Genomic DNA, 24331 nt, shown 5'->3' on the forward strand with positions numbered 1-24331 from the left:
AGCATCTTCTGCTTTGCTCTTTTTATACTATAGAAGCAATGCAAGATCACTTTCAGATCTCTTTCAGCATGGAACGTGACTAAACTACCAACTCTATTGAGCTGATAATTATATGTTTTTGCATCAGGTGGGTGGGGGGGGGGGGGGGTGGGGATGGGTGTGCGGGATTGGGTGGTTCCAGAATGAATGAAGGGAAGTGCAAAGAAATTTGCAGGGTGTAAAGTGCAGCTATTGCTATAATGCAGGGATCTGCCTTGTTCACATCACTACTGCCCTTAGTTGGGCAGTCCACTGTAGGGTTAGAAATTCGTGAGGATCAAACTCTCCTTGCTTTTGTGTAGTTGGAGGTGATGCAGGCATATGCAGAGTCTCTTGAAGGCTGACTTCCCATACCCACGTACATTTCCTCTCTGTTTCATAAGGCTGGGCATATCACTTTGCACGTTCATCCTTGATCTCTCAGCATCCTGAATTCCAACTCTGAATTTAATAAAGCATCTTTCAGCCGCTGGAAGATATTCAGGGAAGTCTTATGTTTCCAACAGATTATATCTACTTTGAAAATCAGGCTTTTGAAAGAATCCCCACAATGAAAGGTTTCCCTGCAATTCTCAATATTTTTGAACCACACAGTATGCACACTCCAGTTGTCATAATACAATTAAACATAAAACTTCTGGGAAACCTCACAAATATTGTATTTGGCAATTTTTTAATGTCAAATCCTTGGACTGCCCAGCAAGCTAATCAAGACTCCTTACTCCCTGGGTCAAGGGGCTGTTCATGTTTGCATGTAGAACACAGTGACATTGAAAACAAAACTAATACAATAATACTCACTATCTAAAAAAAGCTTTATTGATGTATTATCGCTACAATGGAGCACTATATCAAATGCAAAGATTATTATTATTAACTATAAACAACTAAAATAAATGCTAAAAACATTTTCAATAAAAATAAATCCTTTATTTAATCTTGTTTACTCACCCAGGTTCTTTTCTTATTTTCTCCATGTGCATTTAATTGTTTAAATTTACATTTTCCTTATCTTACCTTTTCTAGCTTTTATTCTTAAAGAAATTAGGAGTGAAAACTTTCACTATAGAAGATTGTTTGGCCCATTGGATTTCATCTTCCCAGAATACCCACTCTATTGTCTATTATTATTATTATTAATAATACAGCATTAATCAGTTTCTTAAATGACTCTGGTGTCCTGGCTTCAACCATTGTTCTTGGTAACCCATTCCACTTGTTATTCTCCTCTGTGTAAGGAAATACTTCCTGGTGTCTTTATATTTGGCTTTATAACTGGCCTTTATAATCTTGAGCCTGTGCCCTCTTGTCCTGCTGCCATAGTATATCTGTGTGTCAGTCTGGCTCAGTTGGTAGCACTCTCACCTCTGAGTCAGAAAGTTGCGGGTTCAAGCCCCACTTTGGCACTTGGAATCCATGGCCAACACTCCATTGCAGTGAGGGGATGCACTGTTTTGTCAGAGGTGCCGTCCTTTGGATGAGATGATAAACTGTCTGCCTGTTCAGGTGGATGTTAAGGATCCCATTGCACTATTCAAAATAAAGGAGAGTTTCTCCCAGTATCCTGGCCTACAAACCCCCATTAAAATTAGTCATTCATTTCATTTTTTTTTGTGGAACGCTACTGTGCTTACATTAACTGCTGTGTTTGCCCATAAAAGCAGGATTGGAAAAATATTGCTCTAAATTTATATTGGAGTCTAAAATACAATCACTTCACTTGATAAATAAGTCTCCCGAAGAGCTTTGATATGTCCTTGTGATGTGAAAGGCAGTGCAGTCTTCTGCAACAAGAACCTCCAGTCATCTTGCTGAGAATCAACTACACTGGTCATTTGCTGAGATGGGAATCTGAGAGCTCAGTTGCCCAATGAAGATGCTAGGAAAATGCTTCAATGTGTCTCCGTAGAGTTCTTACTTATTTCTCATCATTGAAAACATCCTTTTTAATTATATAAGTCATTGTCTCTTAAATTTTCTTATGACTATGAGCTGTCTTCATATCAATGACACAAAGGATTTCCTGCATAATATCAAACCATCTCTTCATGTGAAATAATGATAATCATTAGCTTGCCAGCCTTTAATTGCAAAGGGTAGCTACTGCTACTTCTGCACTGCCTGATGAGTGCTATTTGTCAAGATTCTTCTATAGAAAGACAGTGAGGCTGATCATGGAGCATTATTATGGGACCTGAACAAGCAGAATTCAGTTGCATTAATAGTAATAATACATTTACTTTGACCCAGGATTTTTTTTCCATTTGGATTTGGATTATTGAGACTTCATGCTTCAAAAATGTGTTCTCAAACTGTTTGCTGACACAATCTGTTATGTGAATTTGATTAGGTTATACCCAGCGCACGCTGAGCTAAGGAAAGGTGAATATGTAGTTTGCAGATATTTGCTTTGGATTGATGTTGCTGCTTCTGTAAGACCATTCCCTGCGCCAGCTGAAGTCGTAATTCAATAACTCTCCTCCATTTAGCACAAGCGAGATTTTCAGCCTAGGGTGCTGGCTGGGCCAAGCCACATTAGCAAATCACAGTACTATGGTGTCAAAGCAGAAAGCTGTGCCTTGAGCTGTACCAGGGCTTAGAAGAATTCTGCACTGGGTTGTCAACAAACCCAGAAGAATCTTTTATGAACTGAGATAGATGGTAAAACATAAACGTGGAGTCCTGTAGCTCAGTGGTTGAGCACTCGCTTTGCAAGCTAGAGACCTGAGTTCAATTCCAGGCAGGGCGAAACCTTGGGCAAGTTTCCTTACTCCACACGCCTAATAATAATCCCTCCAAAACCAAAAACAATAATAAATTGGTCATTTTCAATCCATGACTGTTTGTGGGACATTGCTGTGCGCAATTGGCTGCCGCGTTCGCCCACAAATATACAGTCAATTCACTTTACAGTGTGTTCTGTGAAGCGCTTTGGGACGTCCTCCTGACGTGAAAAGTGCTATATCAAATGCAAGGATTATTATTATTATTATAAAGGAAACAAGGCCCCAATTCTACCTAGACTTAGCCAGTAAGACTAACTTGTCTTAAAACGTAAGATTGCACAGAATTGCTGAAACTTCTTAAATTTAGTTTTAATTCTCTTCGACCATGCCCTTGGTCTCGCTCCCACCTCTCTGCCTTCCCTCACCCCTACACCACCCCTCCCCCATCCTTGGCCCCGACAATCGACTGTTCAGCTCTTTGGGACGTCCTCCCTATGTGAAAGGAACTCTATAAATGTAATTTTGTTGTTGTTGTTGTAATTTGCAAACCATTTTTGGCAGTTCTGTGTGTCGGGATTTGCTCAAAGGGTAAGAGGGGATATAATAGAGGTACAATGGATACTCCACATGAGTACCCATCCTAGATCCTATACCTAGTCCCATATTCCAGCCCTATCCTCATATTCCTCAACTTCATAGGTGGCTGAGATAGGATGGAGAGGAAAGATTATTTCCAGTGATTCCGGGGAGTCTAGAATAAGAGGGCATAGTATTAAGATCATCACTGGGAGGTCCAGAACAATAATTAGGAGGAACATTTTCATACAGACAGGGGAGGGAGTGTGGAATTCTCTGCCACAGTCAGTTGTTTGGACACCAACCATGTGCACATTAAGAAAAAGACTGGATACATGGTTGAGGAAGAATAAAGTTGAGGAATATGAGGAAAGGGCCGGAATATGGGACTAGAGATAGAATATAGGATAGGCATTTCTGTGGAGAATAAGCACTGGCCAGACTGGATGAGTTGAATGGCCTGTTTCTGAGATGTACTTTCTGTGAATCTATGACTTTTAATTCATGGTCTAGGCTGACACTCTAATACAGTGTTGGGGAGTAATACATTGTTGGAGGTGCTGAACTTCAGATGAGATGTTAAACTGAGGTCCCGTCTGTCATCCATTTAGATATGCTCTCACTGTGGCTGAGAGGCACATCAGTCAGAGCTATTGCACTAATGCAGCTGGAGTGTTTGGTGCTCAATGCCAGGCCCCGCTATAACAGCGCAACAGTGATTGCAGTCAGTCCAGCAGAGCCACATGCAGATCGTAAAGCAGTACTAGAACCACTAACAGCTGGTGTGCACATTTTTTTCCAAAAGTAAAAATGCAGACCCATAAACCAGGTCTGTATTAAAAAATTATTCTTAAGTATGTCAAAGTAAAACCGATAAAGAAACTGCTGTCAGACCAGCCAGAGGGAACATCACAATCTCCAATAAACATTGCCAAAAGCAATTGTTTGCTTCAAGGTGAGTGATTTAGATTGCAACTTTAATATTTTTATTCCACGCCTGCTTAGCAGTAAATGATTGATTCCGCAGTTTGCAGTCGTATGATGTAAATCCTTTTAATAAATCAAGCGATCAGGGTTTGTAAAATACTAATTATAGTAGCAGACCCACAGTGAAACAAACAACCGCAACCTTTTCAACAAAGGCCTCATTTCAGGACTCCAAAGGCTAGGAAACAAATCTTGCGCAATTGGAAAATTAAAAGGTCCAAAACCATAGAGCTCCTTGAAGCTTGAGATGGTACGAATTGCTTCCTTCAAGGAAATACTACCCTGAATCCAAGAACATTTTGTTATCCTGGGGGAGGGGGAGAGGGGAAGGTAATCCTGATCTCCATTGGAGCTGAGCTCACTCCAGGATATCTTGGCAACGGAATGTCAGAATTGAGTCAATCCTCTGTGGCGGTCTTGGTAGTCTGGTTCCTGAGCCAGGCAGGCTGAGGCACTCTAGGGCACAATGTTGTTGAAAGACTAGCCAGCCGGGCTCTTTGGCAGACCTTGGAGAGGCGACCAGGGTAAAATGGGGAATAAATTCTGTCCAGCATTCCACATTGGCAACGTAAAACTGCAATAAGAAATTTCATTAATAACTAACTTCGCCACAGGTGATACATATAATGCTGAACAGAATCATTAGCCAAATATATCAAAGACACCATGAAACACTGGAATTATTTAACAAAAGTCTAGTATAAATAAGCACAATTTCCCTGAAGATTTCAAAATAAGAGTGAATATAATGTCCCTGTACTTTTCTTGATTTTCTGAGACCTTTGGTGACTCCTGAAGAAAAAAGAACCTGCATTTGTATACCACCTGAACATGTTTCACAGGCAACCACTGTCAAGTGAGCAGTTGTAGACAAGGCTAGCATGTAATAAAGTCTCACAAATGGCCATGAGGTGAATGACCAATTTACCTGGAGGATTATTGATTATTAGACCAGGAAAAACTCCTTCTCTTTTCAAATAGTGTCATGGGATCTTGAACCTCCACTTGAACAGGCAGGTAAGATCTCAGTTTAACACCTCATCCAAAAGACTGCCAACACTCCCCCAGTACTTCACTGGGGTGCCAGTCCATACTATGAGCTCCAGTCATATCTCATCAAAAGGTGAGAGCGCTACCGAATGAACACATTTGACTCCTCTCTAAAGATTAGCCGTGCCAGGTAGTTTTATGCTAGTTTTGCTACTTTGGAGGTCTGAGCCCCAAAAGTTATCATGAAAATTGGAGCTAGAGCAAGATGAAGAGCTGATAAGTGGTTATTATAAAATCTGTTGTTATTGTTTCTTATCTAGACATTTTCTCCCCAGACAGGTTACATAAGAGAATTCACACTCCTGCTAATAAAATAATAATAATCCTTCCATTTAATATAGCGCCATTTACATCAAGGGGTGTCTCAAAGCACTTCATAGGATTTTACTGTGGATTGTAATGACTGTGTATTTTGGAGGCAAACACAGCAGTCAATTTGTGCACAAAAATGTACACAAACAGCCACGAGGTGAATTACCAATTTTATTTGGGGAATTGTTGGCCAGGAAATCAGAAGAAATACCCTTCACTTTTTAAAAAGTGCCACGAGATCTCTAACGTCGACCTGAACAGGTAGATAGAACCTTGTTTTAATGTCTCCTCTGACTCTATAACCTTTATCAAATATGTCTAAAAACATAATATTTCAAAACCCAGTGTCTTGCAGAATCCTGGTTCATAATTGGATATGAAAGTTTTAAAAATTTCTTACAAAAGTGTGACATAGACAATGTGCTAAAGTGGTAAACGCTGATAAAGGCTTGAAGACATGCCTACATGAGGGCATGACCACAGTGTTGCTGTCTTAGGTGTACCTCAAAAGGGACTTCTCTGATGATTTACTGAGCAAGTGTTTGCAGTGTGTGGTATGTCACTGAATCATAACAACCTTGAAGATTCCAGGTTAATTCCGAGTCTGTGCTGAATTAGTCAGGGCAACAAGTGGGAGGTTTGGGGGAAGGGCAGGTGATAAGTAGGATTGGTCTCATCTTCCCTCTGCTAAAGGAGTGTGTGGTGGGGGGATGGGGAGGGGACTGAGCGGAACTGAGGGACGAAGGGGTGGTGGCAGACTGGTCACTCCTGCTCTCTGTTCATTCTCCTGGTAGAAATCTTTATGGGTGGCTGCTGAGTGAAGAAGGAAAAGGCTCAGCAATGATGAGTCTCAAGGTTGAAGAGTATGTCAATGGTCACTGTCCAGCTTCATACATGGGAATGTAACAGAGGGATGACACTGCCCATTGAAAACCTATATGGATTACCAACTTCATGAGAGGAGTGTTAAGGGCTCAAGAACAAATGAAAAAGTAAAAAAAGTAGCAAAAGAATAGACATAATCTTCAATAGGTTATTTAAAAATAAAACTTCCCCCATTAAAAAAAAAAGCATTATATCTTGTTGGGGTTGACTGGGCTAAGACAGACATTCTGCAATGTAAAAGCATTGCTTCAACATCTATTGAAGGCTTAAATACAATCACATTCATCCAGATATGAAACTACATTTAAAAAACAATCCATGACACGTCTCAGCACTCATGACTGAGAAAGTTTCAACTGAATATATAAGAAGTGAGAATAATTTTCTGATACAATTTGCATTGAAATCTTTGTGTGTGCAGGTTTGGACCCCAATCTGGTATCGACCAGCATGCCAGTGTCAACAACATTCTGTGCTATCGTGTCTTAAAAAGAAAATATGAAATTTGTTTACTAATGAATTGACTGCATCTGATGAGACCACATCTAATAGACATAACAGGCTCCTCATTCTTCAGCAGGCTATACAGTAGGACCACAGCACTACTGTGTGAGGGAGTGCACTATGGTGGTCCAACCTTAGTGCAGAACATATGTTAAACAGATTAACATGCTATGTCTGACCCACACTTAGCAAAGCAGGGATAGAGTTTCTCTTGCTCCATGTGGAAATTAACCTATATATCAGCGAGGGAAAAAGTTATCAGCTGCATGCAGAAAGCAGTCTGTTTCAGTTCAGTTTCATAAATCTACAAAACAAAATATTACAGCTGTTATTCATGGCATTTCCCATTGCCTGGATTTACTGCGGGGACAAACAAATGAACTCACTCAGTGTTAGCAAAGTGCCTGCAAAATCCTTCAAATCGTAGACTTAAACATTTGTAAAATGTAACAATTTATAAATTTGACTTGACCCACCTTTTAAACAAAAGCACAATAACATTCCTAGCATATAATACATCTACCCCTCCACATGGATTGTGATGTCCATTCTGGGCAATTGAATGGCAGAATGTATTACGATATGGATTAACAAACTGGAGAGCACACAGACACTTTGTTAAACATGTGTGGTCTTTCTTAATGTCTAATAAATGCAAGAACAACACCAAGCACTGACATTCATTTAGGCAGTCTCTATCACAGTTCAGATTTGCAACTGTTCTGTATCAATCTATTTTATTACTGTAATATATTGTGTCTCTTTCAAACTAAAGAGTTCAACTTTTTTTATATAGCAGGTCCAATTTATTTTATAAATGGCATCATCTATCTAAGCCAAGGCGCTGGAATACCTTCAATATTAGTTAAGGAAGAAAAAAGTGCTTGGCTCATGCTATTTGTTGCTGTCAGAGTAATGAATACTGGTTCTCCTTTAGGAATTCCTAATCCTCCCAGTGTGGCTGTAACCCCATGGATAATGTTATTGCAGGACTGAACAAATAAACATCTTTACTGAATTAAACAGGAGTCGAATGAATAGTAACATCAATCCAGAAAAGAAAGATACGTGTAAATGTTACACTAATTCCTTAGACATTTTGCCTGAACATAGGAATACTTCTTCAATTAGATGATAGTGTCTTTCAATAGTGAGTTGGCTATGACCCTGACTGCCCCCTCGCTCCTTTTTCTGCTGCCAGTAAGAGCAATTCATCGTTTTGTGAACGATTCCCTTTAGAATACAGTGACTAGTACATCAAGATAGAATCAAAGAACAAATTGCCAACCATCCTTATAACACAAAGATAGGAGATGGGGACACATTGACTCTGAGATTCAAGATTTGAAAATATCCTTTGATATTTTATGCATTTCAACTATATGGTTAGCATATATCTGTCAGCTATATATCCAGTTAGATAACATCCCTCTTACCGACACACAATTCATTTCTACAGCTGTCAACTATTACATTCACAGTGTTCTTTAACATACTCCATCTCTGGTTGAATAATCAAATGGTATTCATTAAAAGGCAGTAGCTAAAGTGAGAATAGACTTCAGGTCTGTAAAAGGTGCATGTGAACCAAAAGATAGCCAAAAGCATGGTCATAGAGGAAAGTCTTGAGGTGGTCCTCAAAGGGGGCAAGTTGAAGTGTTCCAAACAGAGTAAATAGATAGTGATTGGTAGGAATTGAAACTATGACTGATTTTATTTCCCTTTCAGGCTGGATTTCCTCAAGTTAAATGCAAAATCCCTAATACAGCCCTATCTGAGGCCAGACAGCAGACCACAGATGGGGAACTGAACCTGCGACTTTTCAGATCAGAATGACTCAGTAATACTAAGCAATGGCTTTACTATATTGTGTTAGGAGCCTTGGCCTTTTTTGAATTCTAGTAAGCAAGGATGCTGTATCTGTCAAAACAATTACAATAAACGATAATATCGCTTTATCTTTGCCTAAGGATGAAGTTCAAAGTGTGACAAATCAAATCAGATTTGATTAAATTCTGCAACATTCATAAACGCACGCTAGTCTTGTGATAAAGATTCAGATTACATGAACTGTACTGAAGCAGCGTTTACAAGCCTTAAAACAATGGCTGGAGTCATTCCAAGGGTTTCTTTTACCATAGGTTTATGAATACCTTGAGTATTGAAGTAAGGTTAGAACATATTTGGAGTAAAAGAAACACTTAAACAACAACAGTTGGTACAAATCCAGAAATATCCATACCATTAAAAGTCATACTAAATTGCTCACATTCCCCCCCATCCTACATATATGTAACATAAAATAGTTATTCACCATTCTTTAGCAAACATGGAGCATTGCCTGGGGTGACTTTAGCAAATGCTGTGGAGAACAGTAAAAACTCAATATTTCTTGTGTGCTTTTGAAATGACATGTGGCAGCTTTTAAAGAGCAGTAATTAAACTGAATTGCCACAATTAATTTTTGTTCTTTCATATAAGCAAAAACATAATTACCATAAATTTAAAATTTGTCCCGATAAGATTGAATGTTTTTGTTAATTAAAAAAAATTACTTGAATTTCATCCTGACTTGATTGTTACCCCTAATACACTGGTCTAAATTTAACAAGTTCCTTTTTAGGGACTCTGCCACTAACGTTAAAACACACATGTCTTAAAAGCAAATGCGAACAATGTTTTTGGAAAATATTTCAAAATATCCTAATGACATTATAGCTTTAATACGTGAATACTGCAACAAATGCTAAATATCGTTAAGCACTAATGAGTAGAACCGGGTGATTCTCAGCTTTTAATAGTCTTGCCAGAATTATTCCAAAGCCCTCCACATGGTCTCCACAGCTCCACTAGTCACAAATCCAATTAATTCAGAACTCGGGCACCCACATACTCACCAACTCCAAACTCCAAACCTCTATCACACCAGTCCTCGCCAGGCTCCACAGGCTCTCTATCACAGGACGGATTGACTTCAAGATCCCCTCACTCATTTACAAATCCCTTCACCTCCTTATCTCTCTAAACTGCTTACTCCCCACTCCATCACTTGCCGCCTCCACTCAGATGACTCCAACCTCCTGCTCACTCTCAATCCCTCCACTTTGCCCCCTCCTTCCCCTTTTCACATCAGTCCTGAAGACCTTCCTCTTCGACTGTGCTTACGGTCACCTCCTCCCTCTCCCTGCCCGGCATCAGGCTCTGCCATTGTTAAGCACTCCGAGATGCTATCTCGCCTAAAGGAGCTATATAAATATTGTGCTGGGTCCAGTACACATATAAATTACTTTACATAATTGTGTATATTTTCCAGGGGTGTATAATTAATAAGTCAAACTATAGTTGAAAGAATGATTTACAGTTTTAGAAAAATGCTGCACTATATTTATATTGGTGTTCAAAACACACAGTCACTCTATTTTACTGTATATCCTGTGAAGCACTTAGAGCTGTCCTCCTGATGTGAAAGGCACAGTACCAAATACAAGCATTATTATTATTGTTATTATTATTATATAATATCCAGTGATTTCTAAAGGAATTTCTGAATTAGAAATTCAATTTCAAGTCATCTCTGATACAGAGCAGCAATTCCAAGGAACAGCATGATGTTCATGACATATGTGAAATTACCCAAAGTACTACCCACCTGGATATCATAATAATAATAATATTAATGCATCTGTATTAAGGAATCCCATTAGAAATTTGCTGTTCTTTAGATCTACAATAGACATGATGATGTTAAGAGTTAAGAGGTTAAATTGGAAAAGTGATATTGAGAAAATTGATTGAAAATGAAAAAAGATTAATTATTACTATTATCACTATAGTTAACGAAAATGTCTTCCATTAAAATGAATGGAAGAATGCCTCAGAGTGTAAAAAGTAATGTGCTTAAAAGAAATCTTCAGGTACAAATGTGAATGAAATGAAGTGTACAATGATGTTAGTAAGAGTAATAGGTACCATATTTTTTCTTAAAAGTTAGGATTGCAAAGGATTGTGAAAAATTTAAATTTAAGGAATTTCTACGTTTACATATTGTTACATTTTAAGACAAAATAATGTTACATGCTAAGACTAAGTGGATTTTCAGGCCGAATGTTTATATTCCAGTAGGTCATTGATTATAATAATAAATAACCCTTGCATTTGATACAATGCGCACAAAGTCAATATGTCTCAAAGAACTTCACATGAAATTGCTATCAAGTATACATAGGCAAATATGGTAGCCACTTTTGCAAAGAACAAAATATGCTCTAAGGAGGACTGAACATATGTTCTTAGTTAGTTTTACATCTACTGGTAAGAGTTGGAAAGGATCCAAAGTTCAATGTTCAAGCACTGTCAATCTGGTAATATCAACCTGAAAAGAAAACTCAGTAAAACCAATTTCAGGATATCACCAGTGTCAAATATATATTTTACATCACCTTTGTATTAAGACTACATTCAGACTAAAACCCATTCATCCTCGTCAACATAAAGTCGAATATGAACTTCTTCCTAACACATGAAGCTGTATCTGGCCCTCTGCACTACACAGAAGTAACAACTCTGATAATATTAGAAGCTTTTGGTTATACCTGTAGAATTATTACATTTTGATTGCAGCAAATTAATGTTCCATTTGATTCTATAAACAAGTGTTTATGAAGTGCATGCATCTAGATAAAACATATATAATTCTTAGCTCCTAAGAGCCATGTTACAATAAGAGTAGAATGCACTTGAAACATATCACTCACTTAGCCTAGCATTTGTGCAAGCAAAAGTGAAGCTCATCTCTATATTTTTATAGTTAGTGCAGACTATGACTATTCACCTATTGGGGTGATTTATAACCTACATTCTTTTAGCAAAAAACCCTGCAAGCCAAAGCCATAACACGTAGAGTGGCCCTAGCTGGACAAGCAGCAGGGAAGCTTGCCAGGCAGCAATATGAATGACAAGTTTCGCGGTTTTAGCTGGTTAGTCTCCAGCAGAACCTCAATGCACACTCTGGGGTCCCCAAGCTTTGGCTCTTGCCAATCTGAGCCGAATACATTCCGGAATTAGGTGAGGAGGATGTGTCGCTCCAGGGAGACAGTGTGCATTCCTTTACAACAATCTATCTCTTGGATTTCCATGTGTAGGTGGATGCATGGAAATCTCATCTTGGTCTGGATACTGTTAAACGTGATGATGGGTTTCCGCATGTGTCAGACACCCAGCTGACCAAATACAAAGTGAGTAATAAGGAATTCACTGCATATACTGTGGATTATGCCCATACTGCCTGGAATGCACTGTTGCATATTGTGCCTTATACCATTTTCCAGTAGAAGTTTCTTGTTACAATCTTTAAGTCTTAACATTGATGTCTAGGTCTTTAACAATCAAATGAATGAATCATTTTAATATATGGTGCAAATACATTATTTCCTATGCTAGTTGGTATTAAGCCACCAAAAAAGAGTCTGGAAATATTGTGGATTGACATTCTCCAGCCTTTGCAACCAGTAATATCAAAGATACACAAAAAATGATAGCTTAAGTCACAAGAATAGGGACTCTGAAACTTTACCCTGACAATGCCCTTGATATTTCAGAAAACCCAGAGCAATACACCAGAGAAATCCCATTTCCTCCTCTGTGTTCCTGTGGCCTCAGTATAATATTTCAATGTAATATTTCAATGTAAAAATGTAAAAGTGCAAAATCCATGAGGTGGACGTATTCCCTAAGAGCTGGATGCTGAAATTCATTTTATTTATGACCGTTTTTAGCCATCAGAAAGAAGAGAGTTTCATCCACTGCTGCTCATCTAAGATGGATACAAATCACATAAACCCTAATGTACAGCTAGATTCAAACATCTGAAACTTATTTAATTTGTAATATCAGAAAGAAGGAATATTTATTCCTTGAAGGAACGCTGAGAACCAAAGTCCTCACCAGACAGGTGGTCCGAGCACAATGTTTATCTTTTTTTGCCAATGAAAACCTTTCCCATGTGTCTATTGAAAATGCTGTAAAAAGGCAATATAACACAAAAGCAATTGTTAAGCACATAGCAAAATATCACAAACACGCATTGTGAATAGGAAACTTTTCCAAAATGGAAAAAAAATACAACATTAAACGACCTGGCTTAAGAATATCATAGCTATTAAAGCTAAGTCCAAGTATGACTTGTGGCACAGGCAGTGTATTTGCTCACTAACATCGGAAAATGGTGCCTATTACTTAGTTAATTGGATCCAACCCTAGCTTGCCTGCACAATTCGTCCACTGGTAGTAAACATTCAGCATTGTGTTAAACCCAAATCATCAGTAAAATGGGCTATTAAAACAATAACAAAATCATATTTTCCACTTCCAAGCAAGCCTTTATTAAAAATTACTGACACATGCAAAACAGAACTCCAGGATTAACTAAGGTGGATCTAATGTTAGATCCTAGAGATGAAATTGCAGTATCCTGTTGATTGTTTCGGCCAAGATTGGTTATCGAACATCTTTCTGTATGAAGTATTACGGTAACAGATTCATGAAGAATTCCAATAAATACGATATCCACTACTGTATGTACTCTACCTGAAATACTGGGCACACATACATCATAAGATTCAAGATTAATGCACAATTCATAGTAAACAAAAGTAACTCTATAGAAGGAATGAGTTGACAATAAATAAACTCCCACCACACCCTCCGCCCGCACCCCTCCATAACAGCCCTACCCCAAATAATTTGATCAATTCGTATTGGGTTAAGCTGGTTTAGGATGCCCTTGCTAAGTTGAAAAGTTATAAAAATGCTTGCCTCAGCAGAATATTATACACAAACACAAAAATGGTAAAACAAATGATTAAGGTCATAATGTAGAATCATGAGAATAAGATTAAACAGGAAAATATGAATTGAATTAGAAACCATTCTGAGAAAGACTGTTCCCTTTTTGTGTTGTGTAAACAAAACGAAAGTATGAATCTTTGCATATTGTCTGCATTCTTTGCTAATTGAGAGTCTAGATGTGCACAGACGCTTCCATTCTCCGACTGCAACAACACTCCACTCCACAGTCTTCAATTTACCCTACGGCTGATTAAATTACTAAGGTCTGCTTATGATTTTCTGTTGTGTCAGATTCTGTCCTACATGGAATCCCAACCACATAGTACAGAGGCGGCACTAATGAAAACCAGGAAGTCCCATCTCTTTTGTGAAAAAACAGCCCGGCTAACTCTGACCAGTACCACATATGAAATGGATAGCTATAGAAACAAGAATATCAGCCCATCTAATTAGATTAAATAAACATTGGATTATTAATAATCAAGCAGTGTAATACATTAACAAACTGGCTGGGCCTGGAGCTGAGTAGACATGTGGACATGTACACATGTATGCATGAGCAGAGAATAAAAAGAATTTTGAGTAGAACACAGAGAAAAGAATATGTTAGGGAATTTTTAAAAAATTTGTTGTAACACAATGAAATGACCTGAATGATAGCTCTAACATAGACACTCAAGTTCAGACAAATGTACTATTGTTTGTTTTAAGAATACATGCAAGGTGTTTTTCAACATATAATATCTGCTAATTTTTATTACTGATATGAAATGTTTGTAATCTGAAATTAAATTTGAAATAAGATAAAGCCTTGATTTTTTTTATTGCTGTTTTGATTTTTTTTAATAATACTCTAATTTTCTTTTTTCTTAAAGTTGGTGTGCCTAAAATTTTCTCTCTATTTGTATATATCTCTGCTTCTGGTTCCCAGCCTCCTCATAATGGGGTGCAGTTTCCCCTCCAGTACAACATCAACAACAAAAACAAATTGTATTTATATAGCACATTTCACATTGGGAGGACGTCCCAAGACACTGGACAGTCAGGGTTTTCACTCAAGGTGGGGGGTGGATTCAGGAGAGTTGGATGGGTGTGGAAAGATAAGCATTCAGTGGGCTCTGGCCTGCTCCATGTTTCCCGCCCGACCCGCTCTACCATCGGTGGCCGGGCTTTCAGCCTCTCTGCCCCCACACTCTGGAACTCCATCCCACGGTCCCTTCGCCTCGCTTCCTCCCTTCCCTCCTTCAAGGCTGGTCTCAAGACCCTTCTCTTCGACCGTGCCTTCGGTCGCCCTCCCACCTCTCTGCCTTCCCTCACCCCTACACCAACCCTCCCCCATGCTCGGGCCCCAACACCTGACTGTTCAACGCTTAGGGACGTCCTCCCGACGTGAAAGGCGTTCCATAAATGTAATTTTGTTGTTGTTGTTGTCAAAGAGAAAGATCTTGAGATGGACCTTGAAGGAGGTGAGGGAAGGGCTGAGGTGAAGGGACTCCAGGATCGAGTTCCAGATAGAGGGGCAGAAATGCTGAAGGCCTGATTGCTGATGATGAGGCAGGCAGGAGGGGTAAGTGAAGCAGGTCAGTGCCTGCAAGGCAGAGGAAGTGGGCCAGTTGTTAAGGTTTTAGAAGGGCAAAGATGTAGAATGGGCAAGACCATGGAGGGATTTAAAAGTGAGGATGAGGATATTGAACTCGATCCTCTGGGGGATAGGGAACCAATGGAAGCTGGCAAGGATGGGGTCATGAGGGCACAAGATGAGAAGTTCTGAATGGTGTACAGTTTGTGGAGGGAAGAGTTGGAAACTCAGACAAGCAGAGAATTGGTGTAATCAAATACGGATATGATAAAAGCATGGATACCCATGCTATCCCACGCAATATGCCACCCAAGTAGATATTGTTCAGCATGAGTATAGACAGGCCATTCAACTGTAGACAGCATCATAGCTGAGCCTCCCTTCTCTTCACCCAGCTGCCACATCCACACACCACACACACATTGCTAATAGACTGGGCTGAGGAAGGATTGGAAACTTTGCTGGTTTTACAATCCCTCTCTCTGGAAAGGCTGGGACCAATTTAACCTCCCCATGCAGCCCCATGTGAGACCAGTAAACTCAACACAGACCAGGATTCGAACCAGCGAGCTCCTGCTCTGTAAAGCTGCGATTCTATCCACTGCACCAGGGGCTGCAACAATTTTTTGATGTTTTTTAATGCAATTCCCATTCCTATTGAGTACTTAGGAAAGCAGTACCCATGAGTCGGCATGCCATGTTTTCAGGTATCTCCTTTTTACAAGGCTTATTAAGAAATCCTTTTAAGAAACAGCACGATTGAGGCCACATTATTTTAACTAGTAATTTGGAAACTTAATCATTTGGATAATGTAGCAATTGGTTAAAACCTATCCACAGTGTCAGAGGAAGGCCACTGACCTGGGTCCAGCCTATCCTGATTATTACAGAATTGCTGTGTGAATTTGGAGAGATTTAAACAGTCTGTGCAGAATCTGCACTTAATTCAGAGCAAAATTAATTTTTTTTTGGTTTGAAATGGAATAATGAAGCAAAAATCCAGTTCAGTTTGTTAAGGTACCACTGGTGTGTTGTTGAGTCACACAGGTCAGGAAGATTAAAAGTTCCCTCCCTACTGCTTTGTGGTGGCTAATCACAACCAGAATGGAAGTCGCTCAGTGAATCCTATCTGGGGAAGCGGAAAAAAGTCAGCCAGAGTTCTCACACGTGACTGCTTTACAGTATCCTCTCCCCCTCCACTGAAGTGTTGTTTTTTTGTGTATATGTTAGCTTGTGTATGTAGCTATTTTGTGCATGTGTGTTTATATGTGTGTATAGTTGTGTTCATGTTTTGTGTGTGCGTTTGCTTTTGTGTATATGAGTGTGCGTGTATTTATGTTTGTGTGTTTGGATAATTAAATCTCAGAAATGAAAGTCATGCTCTTTGCCGCCTCCACACCCCCTCCCCCCCACCCAAAGGTCCAACCCTGTGCCAAAATTCATTGCCTAGGCTCACTCAAGATAATATAAACTGCTTGTGGAACTGCACCCAGACGAGGAAGGGGAGGGAGGCTAATTTAAAATAATCTATTAGGGTGGGTCTGAAAAACAATAATGAACTTTGTACAGAACCAAAATATTCTCTTACATACCTAATGTGGAACAAAATGTGGAGTACCTGAACAAAAATGTATACCCACACAAGGTTCAGGATATAGAATGATCAAAATCAATAGAAAATTAATTTGTGTGAAGTAACTCTACTTTTGCTGGAACTTATTTTCAAATGCTAGTTTTCAATAAACTGAGAAGGATTCAACTCTGAAATCCACACTAGAACCCAATGTTTTAGGAAAGCAAATTTGGCTGAAGGAACAATAATATAGAATACTGTATCCAGTGCCAATGTCTAGTAGGTGGAGCAAAGTGAAATTGCTACTAGGAATGTGGAGTGCTTCATGTAATGTGTAGTTCTCAAGAGGCAACTTGTCAGCCCAAGGATCATCGAGAAGATTAATGGATTCAGCCTTCAGTCTCATCCTTTGCTCTTGCAACTTATCCTCGTTTGGCAAGACAGTGCACACATATGTCTATTATTGCTTAACTCCTGCCCATAAAACACTTTGAACTAGTTTCAGCCCCTAAGTCCACCTCACTTAAGAAATACTGCATTGTCAAATGTTTGCACATTTTGCAATTGGAACTCTGAAGCTCTGTTAACAGTGAGGAATACAATAAAAGCTTCACCGGTGCTCTGACAATATTTCCTCATAAACCAAGTTGATTCTGCTCAAAGTAATATGCTAAACAGATGAAAAATTGCCTAAAGAAAACAAACCTCAGAAAATCACTCACATTAATGGCTTAAGAGCTTCATTATAACCAGGATTCTTCATTTTAGTGCTTCTTTTTAATTTCCCAGAAATCGTTTCTTTTAATTAAATCCAGGGAACATCAGGGGCCAAGTTCCGCAATTACCCAGTTGGTAAACGCACTTCCCAATTTGAGCTATACACACCCAGAAGTGCACAGCTTCAAATCCTGTTGATCTGTGCAGAGTTAACTGATCTTAGCCAGGACATCAATGGAGCTCCACAATTGGCTTCAGTGTCCCTGGGCTAGGGAGGTATAAAGTAGCCTATGGAACCATATACCAGCATGAACCAAATAACAAGAGCGGAAAGGTAGGGTGAAAGAAAATCAGGGGCCAAAATAAGAACAGGAGTCCCATAGTACCATGGCAGTTAGCGTGCACACTTTGCAAATGAGAGGACCTGAGTTCAATTCCTGGGTGGGGCAAAACTTTGGCAGATTTCCTTATTCCACACACCTCTGTTTACCTAGCAGTAAGTAGGAACCAGCTATGAGTCAATTAGTGGATCACTTTCTGGGGGGTAATAATCCCTTCCAAAAAAAATATTTGATCACTCAAACCACTACTGTTTGTGGGACATTGCTGTGTGCAATTGGCTGCCATGTTTTGCCCACAAAATACACAGTCAATCTACTTTACAACATATTCCATGAACTGCTTTAAGATGATTCAGCAACTTGATAGGGCTCTATATCAAAATGCAAGGATTATTGTGAAATGCAAGGATTATTATAAAATGCAAAGATTATAGGCAGGGAAATTTCAATGAGACACAAATGCAGAATTATTCAATCACTTATTCACTTTTATTGGGGTGACATGTTTCTTTATTTTAAAATACTTTTTTTTCTATTTTTAGTTTATTTAGGTTGTACAGATTCTTTTGATAGTGCACTGGACAGGAGGTGAGAAGTAAATGTTACAGACTATAACATCTCCACATGAGGCTGAAAGAGACACACAGAGCCAAAACCCTGGAGACTCACAGAAATTAAAAGCTTTCAGGAGATTGTGTAGATAGCAGAGTATCAGCTTTTGAGAAAAAAAAGGTTAAAAAATGGAAATAATTTCTAAATCCAGTTTATCAGTGAAAAACTGAAAATAAAGGCTTAAGTATAATTCTGCAACACACTACATTCAAACAAAGTTATTTGTTACAGTGCTGGTAGAAAAAAGCATCTACATATCTGCCCACAAAGAGGCACTATAACAGGTTGATCCACTTTACTAAGGAAATGGAGCTGGTCAAAGTAACCCATACAATGTGTGGTTTAGCTAATGAGGTACCCTATGGGAGTTACATAGGTTTAGTTTCCTCGCAAGTAGAGAGAAGAAAATCAGTGGTGGGAAACACGGCCACCTCAAAGATTGCACACACATTGCTCCCATTTGTTTGAAGCAAGGTCATCCTATAATATGAGGATTACTAAACGTGAACTGTTTTGAATTGTCCATTTATTCCCACACATAGCATTATGGTAAAACTGTTACATACATAATACTCCCTGTGGCTGATCATATAACATATTGATGTTGTACTCTTCATCCAGAATCAGTTTACAATTACAATTCAACCATTTGAACTGAAATCAGAACTTTTTCCTTACGCCTGTGTGTTCCTTGTACATTTGACTGCCTTGACACATAGAATACATTAATGCCTACTGCAGGCACATTGCTTGTTGTTCCCACAGCCTGAACTACAAGTGTATGCCACCCACCACCTTGACGTTCAATATGGCTGGTGCTATTTCATCTTGACTGTACTTGAAGAAAGTAATCTTGAACCACAGAACCATAATAATAATAATAATCCTTGCATTTGATATAGCGCTTTTCACGTCGGGAGGACGTCCCAAAGCGCTTCACAGAACACACTGTAAAGTGAATTGACTGTATATTTGTGGGCGAATGCGGCAGCCAATTGCGCACAGCAATGTCCCACAAACATTCAAAATGACCAATTTATTATTGTTTTGTTTTTTTGGAGGGATTATTATTGGGCGTATGGAGTAAGGAAACTTGCCCAAGGTTTCGCCCTGCCGGGAATCGAACCCAGATCTCTCACTTGCAAAGCGAGTGCTCTAACCACTGAGCTACAGGACTCCAAAGAAATCTACATAGAAATTCAGCACAGAAGCCAATTTGCCCATCGTGTCTAGGCTGCTGCTTTGAAAAGCCAATCCACTGAGTCCCATAAATTGTAAAATTAAACCTGCTTTTAACAATGTAATGAATTTATAATGGTACTTAGGGTTATTTTAGATTTTAAAATATATGTAATTATAGAATGTTATGAACCAAATAAGTTGTGTCACTCATATAATATTCAACCTCTATAATCTTAGGAATGTGGTTGCTTTTGCAACTGTAGAAGTCAGTTGAATTATAAGGTTGAAATGATACTATAATTTTCAAGGCAAGGGAAAGAACAAAATACAGTTTTAACAATACTGTTTACATTGCGGCACAGTGTGCAAAGCGTTGGTGCCCTGTTCATGGACTCAAACAGACATAATTTGAAGGGGCAACACGCAGCTGCACCAAATGGAGGCCTAGCTGACACTAAAGAGGGAAATTATCTTGAGTGAAACTCTGCTTGCTAGTCAGCATCTCTTACCACTTCCAGAGCCATACAAGTCAGCGTATAGAGTGTAGAGCATAGAATGTAGAACCTGAACTAATTCCAGAGGGAGAAAAGGATAAATCCATTAAAACAAACAACTTCCATTAAAAATAATATTAACTTCATTTGAACCTGCTGTTGAGGACTGTCAGTACTCCACTGTCACATGATATTCAACAGGCCTAACTCTAACTTATGTCTAGATGACCTCCAGTTGTACTGGATATCAGCTCCTCGTATCAATAAAAATCTTGAAGGCAAGATCTTGGGTTTGGAGGACTTTGCGAAAATAGTTAGAATTTACACGTTACACGTATTAGTCAAATGATGAACAATTAATTACCTGTGCATGAAACAGGAAATTTGATTGAGAGATCTCTGTTTTATTCTGTTATTTCTGTCAAATATATAATAGAGACAGCTCACATAGGCATTATATCCGTATATCCCGGTTTCTTTACATTTGAAATTATGGCTTCAGAGGTGGTCTCATACTTAACATCCCATCATCTAATGGCTGAATTTCTCTTTTGCAGTCAACAATGACCCTTGGCTTTTTCATTCCTCAGACATCCCACAGGCACTTCCTCTGCTTATTCACTGTATGTGATGGTGATGAGACGTTTGTCATTTTTATCACTGAATTTGATGCTCAACAGCTGGTCACTGGTGTAGCACAAATGCTGTATTTTTTCAGGGTCTCACTTATTGGCTACTGTCTATCTGCATATAACCTCTCATTTGGCTGAAATAGGCCCACGAAAGTCTAATCATAAAATTGTTGCAACTGTTTTGTGCATCCAACAGTAGCAATGTAACTACTTTAAAAACCTTCATGATGTTTCTTTTCCCAGATGGTTTGGTGACTCAATTCAGTGAGCTGACCAGGTCATATAAATTGTGTGGTGCTGGATTTGAATCTTGGTCTGCGCTGAACCAGACAAGGCAGCAGCAGAGTTGCGCAAAAATGAGACAAAGTTTCTGCTCCTGATCACTGTCCAGTGACCCGTGCTGGGTGTGCCCATGTGTGGTTATTGGGTGAGGACAGAATTTGGGTCAGCTGGGATCCACTCTGCGGTCAAATGACCTGCCAACACTCATGGTCAAAGCACTTCACAAGATTCTACTGTGAAAATGAGCAGTATTTTATCAGCAGTATACCAGGCAGGGACCCATTACTTTAAAACAAAAACAGAAGTCGATGGGAACACTCAGCAGGTCAGGCAGCATCTATGGAGAAAGGAAAGTGAGTCAACATTTCGGGTCCACAACCCTTCGTTAGAATTGGGGCATTTGGGAGGGAGAGGCTTTTAAGGGCTAACAGAGAGGGGGGAAGGCAAGGCAAGGAAGACAAAGGAGAAAAAGGGGTAGAGGACAGGGGATAATGCAAAACAAAGGGGGTGTGTGGGGGGCAGAGAAGAAATTGCAACAAAATAGGCAGATCAGAGAGAAAAGGAGGTCTGGGACCCAGATGATGTGGTAATGGTCACAGAAGAGGGGGAGGGGGAAGGTGAGCTGTATGGTCTGGAATTTTTCTGACCATAACAAATTTGTCTGACCTGTTTTTATTTCAGATTTCCAGCATCTGCAGTATTTTGCATTTTAACCCATTAACTTAAGGTGGATCTGGAGGCATAGAAATATCCTCCCTCAACCCTGCAAACCAAAGCCCGGAATGGGCTGAAATGCCCTAGCTAAATAAGTACAGTTCTGTAGTGTGTTGTGTGGTTACACATTTTAAGCAGCATCTTAATTTTTTTTCTGTTGACTTCAGAACACATTAATTTGAGGCACTTTTTTATCCTAGTTAACTTGATTTGAGCCTTTCTTTTCATAATTACAGTGCCTCAAACTAGACAATATGCTCCAAAAGTCTATTCACCAATTGTGTCTGGTGTATCAGTACCATTCCTTTAGTACTCAATAGATCTTCTTTTACAAGCAGCTTCTGTCAGTCCCATTCCGTGATACTCGATGGATCTTCTTTTACAACCCGATTGTGGTTCTAATTTCATAGCCTAAATATAGTACCACATTTTCTTTTTCTCTTGCTTTCCCTTGTATTGTAAATCACACAACTAGTCATCTGATATCTCAGCGATAACTAAATGGAAAATCTTCATGAAAACCTTCTGTGAAGAGATGGATCAATTTAAATCTATAAACATACTTACAATAAGGCGTAAAGCATTTACAGTGAACATTCATTTTAATACTAACTAGGTTAGTGTTACTCTAGACATGGACACAATTTGCCAGCATGCAATAAGCATTATATTGGAAATTAGAATAACAATAATTTGCACCTTTATAGGGAAAATATCTTAAAGACTTTGCAAAAACAGTCCTAGCTGGGAGGAAGATGTAAGGGTAGAGGGCAGGTGCCCAAAGGCAAAGTCAATGGCATTTTTTTAAAATGAGTTTTGAAAACAAAAAGGAAGCATCGAGGCAGAAGGATTTTGGAAGACAGTTCCGGGAGGAGAAACGAAGTGGCCTCTGCCCATTTATCCCTATGTGTGTGCGCATGTGTATGTGTGTGGTGTGTGTGGGGGGTGGTATTACAACAACTCCAACAACAAAATGACATTTGTAAAGCGCCTTTCACGTCAGGAGGACGTCCCAACGCGCTGGACAGACAGAGTTTCGCACCTGAGTCGGGGTCGGGGTCAGGGGGGGTGGAGGGCAATCAGGGAAGCAGGGAGTTCGAAAGCACAGTCGAAGAAGAGGGTCTTGAGATAGGTCTTGAAGGTGGCAAGGGAGGGGGCGAGGTGGAGGGACTGTGGGATGGAGTTCCAGAGTGGGGAGGGGCAGAGTGGCAGAAGGCCTGGCCACCAAAAGTGGCGCAAGTGAGGTGGAGGACGTGAAGCAGGCCGGAGCCCGCTGAGCAGAGGGAGCGAGCAGGATGGTAGGGGATTAGGAGGTTGCAAAGGTAGGGGGAGCAAAACCATGGAGGGCTTTGAAGGTGAGGACCAGGATCTTGAACTGTATCCTCTATGTGATGGGAAGCCAGTGGAGTCGGGTGAGGATGGGGGTGATAGGGTCTGCAGAGTTCTGGATGATCTGCAGCCCATGGAGGGAGGAGTTGGGGAGGCCAAAAAGCAATGAGTTTGCATAGTCAAGCCTGGATGTTATGAAAGTATATATGATGTCTCAAAGTGCTTCACACAGCATAATGTAATCCTGGAGTTGAGGGAGAAGGCAGACAACAACAACAATAAAATTATATTTGTTTAGCGCCTTTCATGTCAGAAGGACGTCCCAAGACAATCAATATTTCGGACCTGAGCTGGGGATCAGGATCAGGGAGGATGGAGAGCAGAGGTGGAAGGAGGGTGATTGAAGGCACGGTCGAAGAGGAAGGTCTTGAGACGGGTCTTGATGGAAGAGAGTTGAGTATCATATGGAAGAGGACCTCATGTCACCGTGGGGAAGAATGTAGATGATGAAAATACTCTCACTCTTTTGTAAAATTGAAATTATCATCACATTTACTTAAATTTTGAAATGGGAAGGAAGATTGAAGGCAGTAAATAGAAATCAACCATGGCAATGACAATTTAAATATATTGTACATGAGTATCAAGAAGCTCTCTCCTTTCCAAAAATATACTCTCTTATATGGGACTCTTGACATGAGAGATTCATCCATATTTTGATTTGCGGTATGTAATCAAGTAGATGCATTTAATATCTATATGCTCACACTCAGTGATGTCATCCACAGACATGGGGTTAACTTGTATAATAATAATAATCTTTGCATTTTTATATAGAGTCTTATCACATTGTTGAGACGTCTCAAAGTGCTTCACATAATATACTGTAAAGTGAATTGACTGTGTAACTAACACTAAATCATTGCAAATATTTTTGAATATTGCTTTTGC

This window comes from Callorhinchus milii, unplaced genomic scaffold, assembly GCF_018977255.1.
Source record: "Callorhinchus milii isolate IMCB2004 unplaced genomic scaffold, IMCB_Cmil_1.0 Scaffold1, whole genome shotgun sequence".
NCBI classification, from domain to species: domain Eukaryota; kingdom Metazoa; phylum Chordata; class Chondrichthyes; order Chimaeriformes; family Callorhinchidae; genus Callorhinchus; species Callorhinchus milii.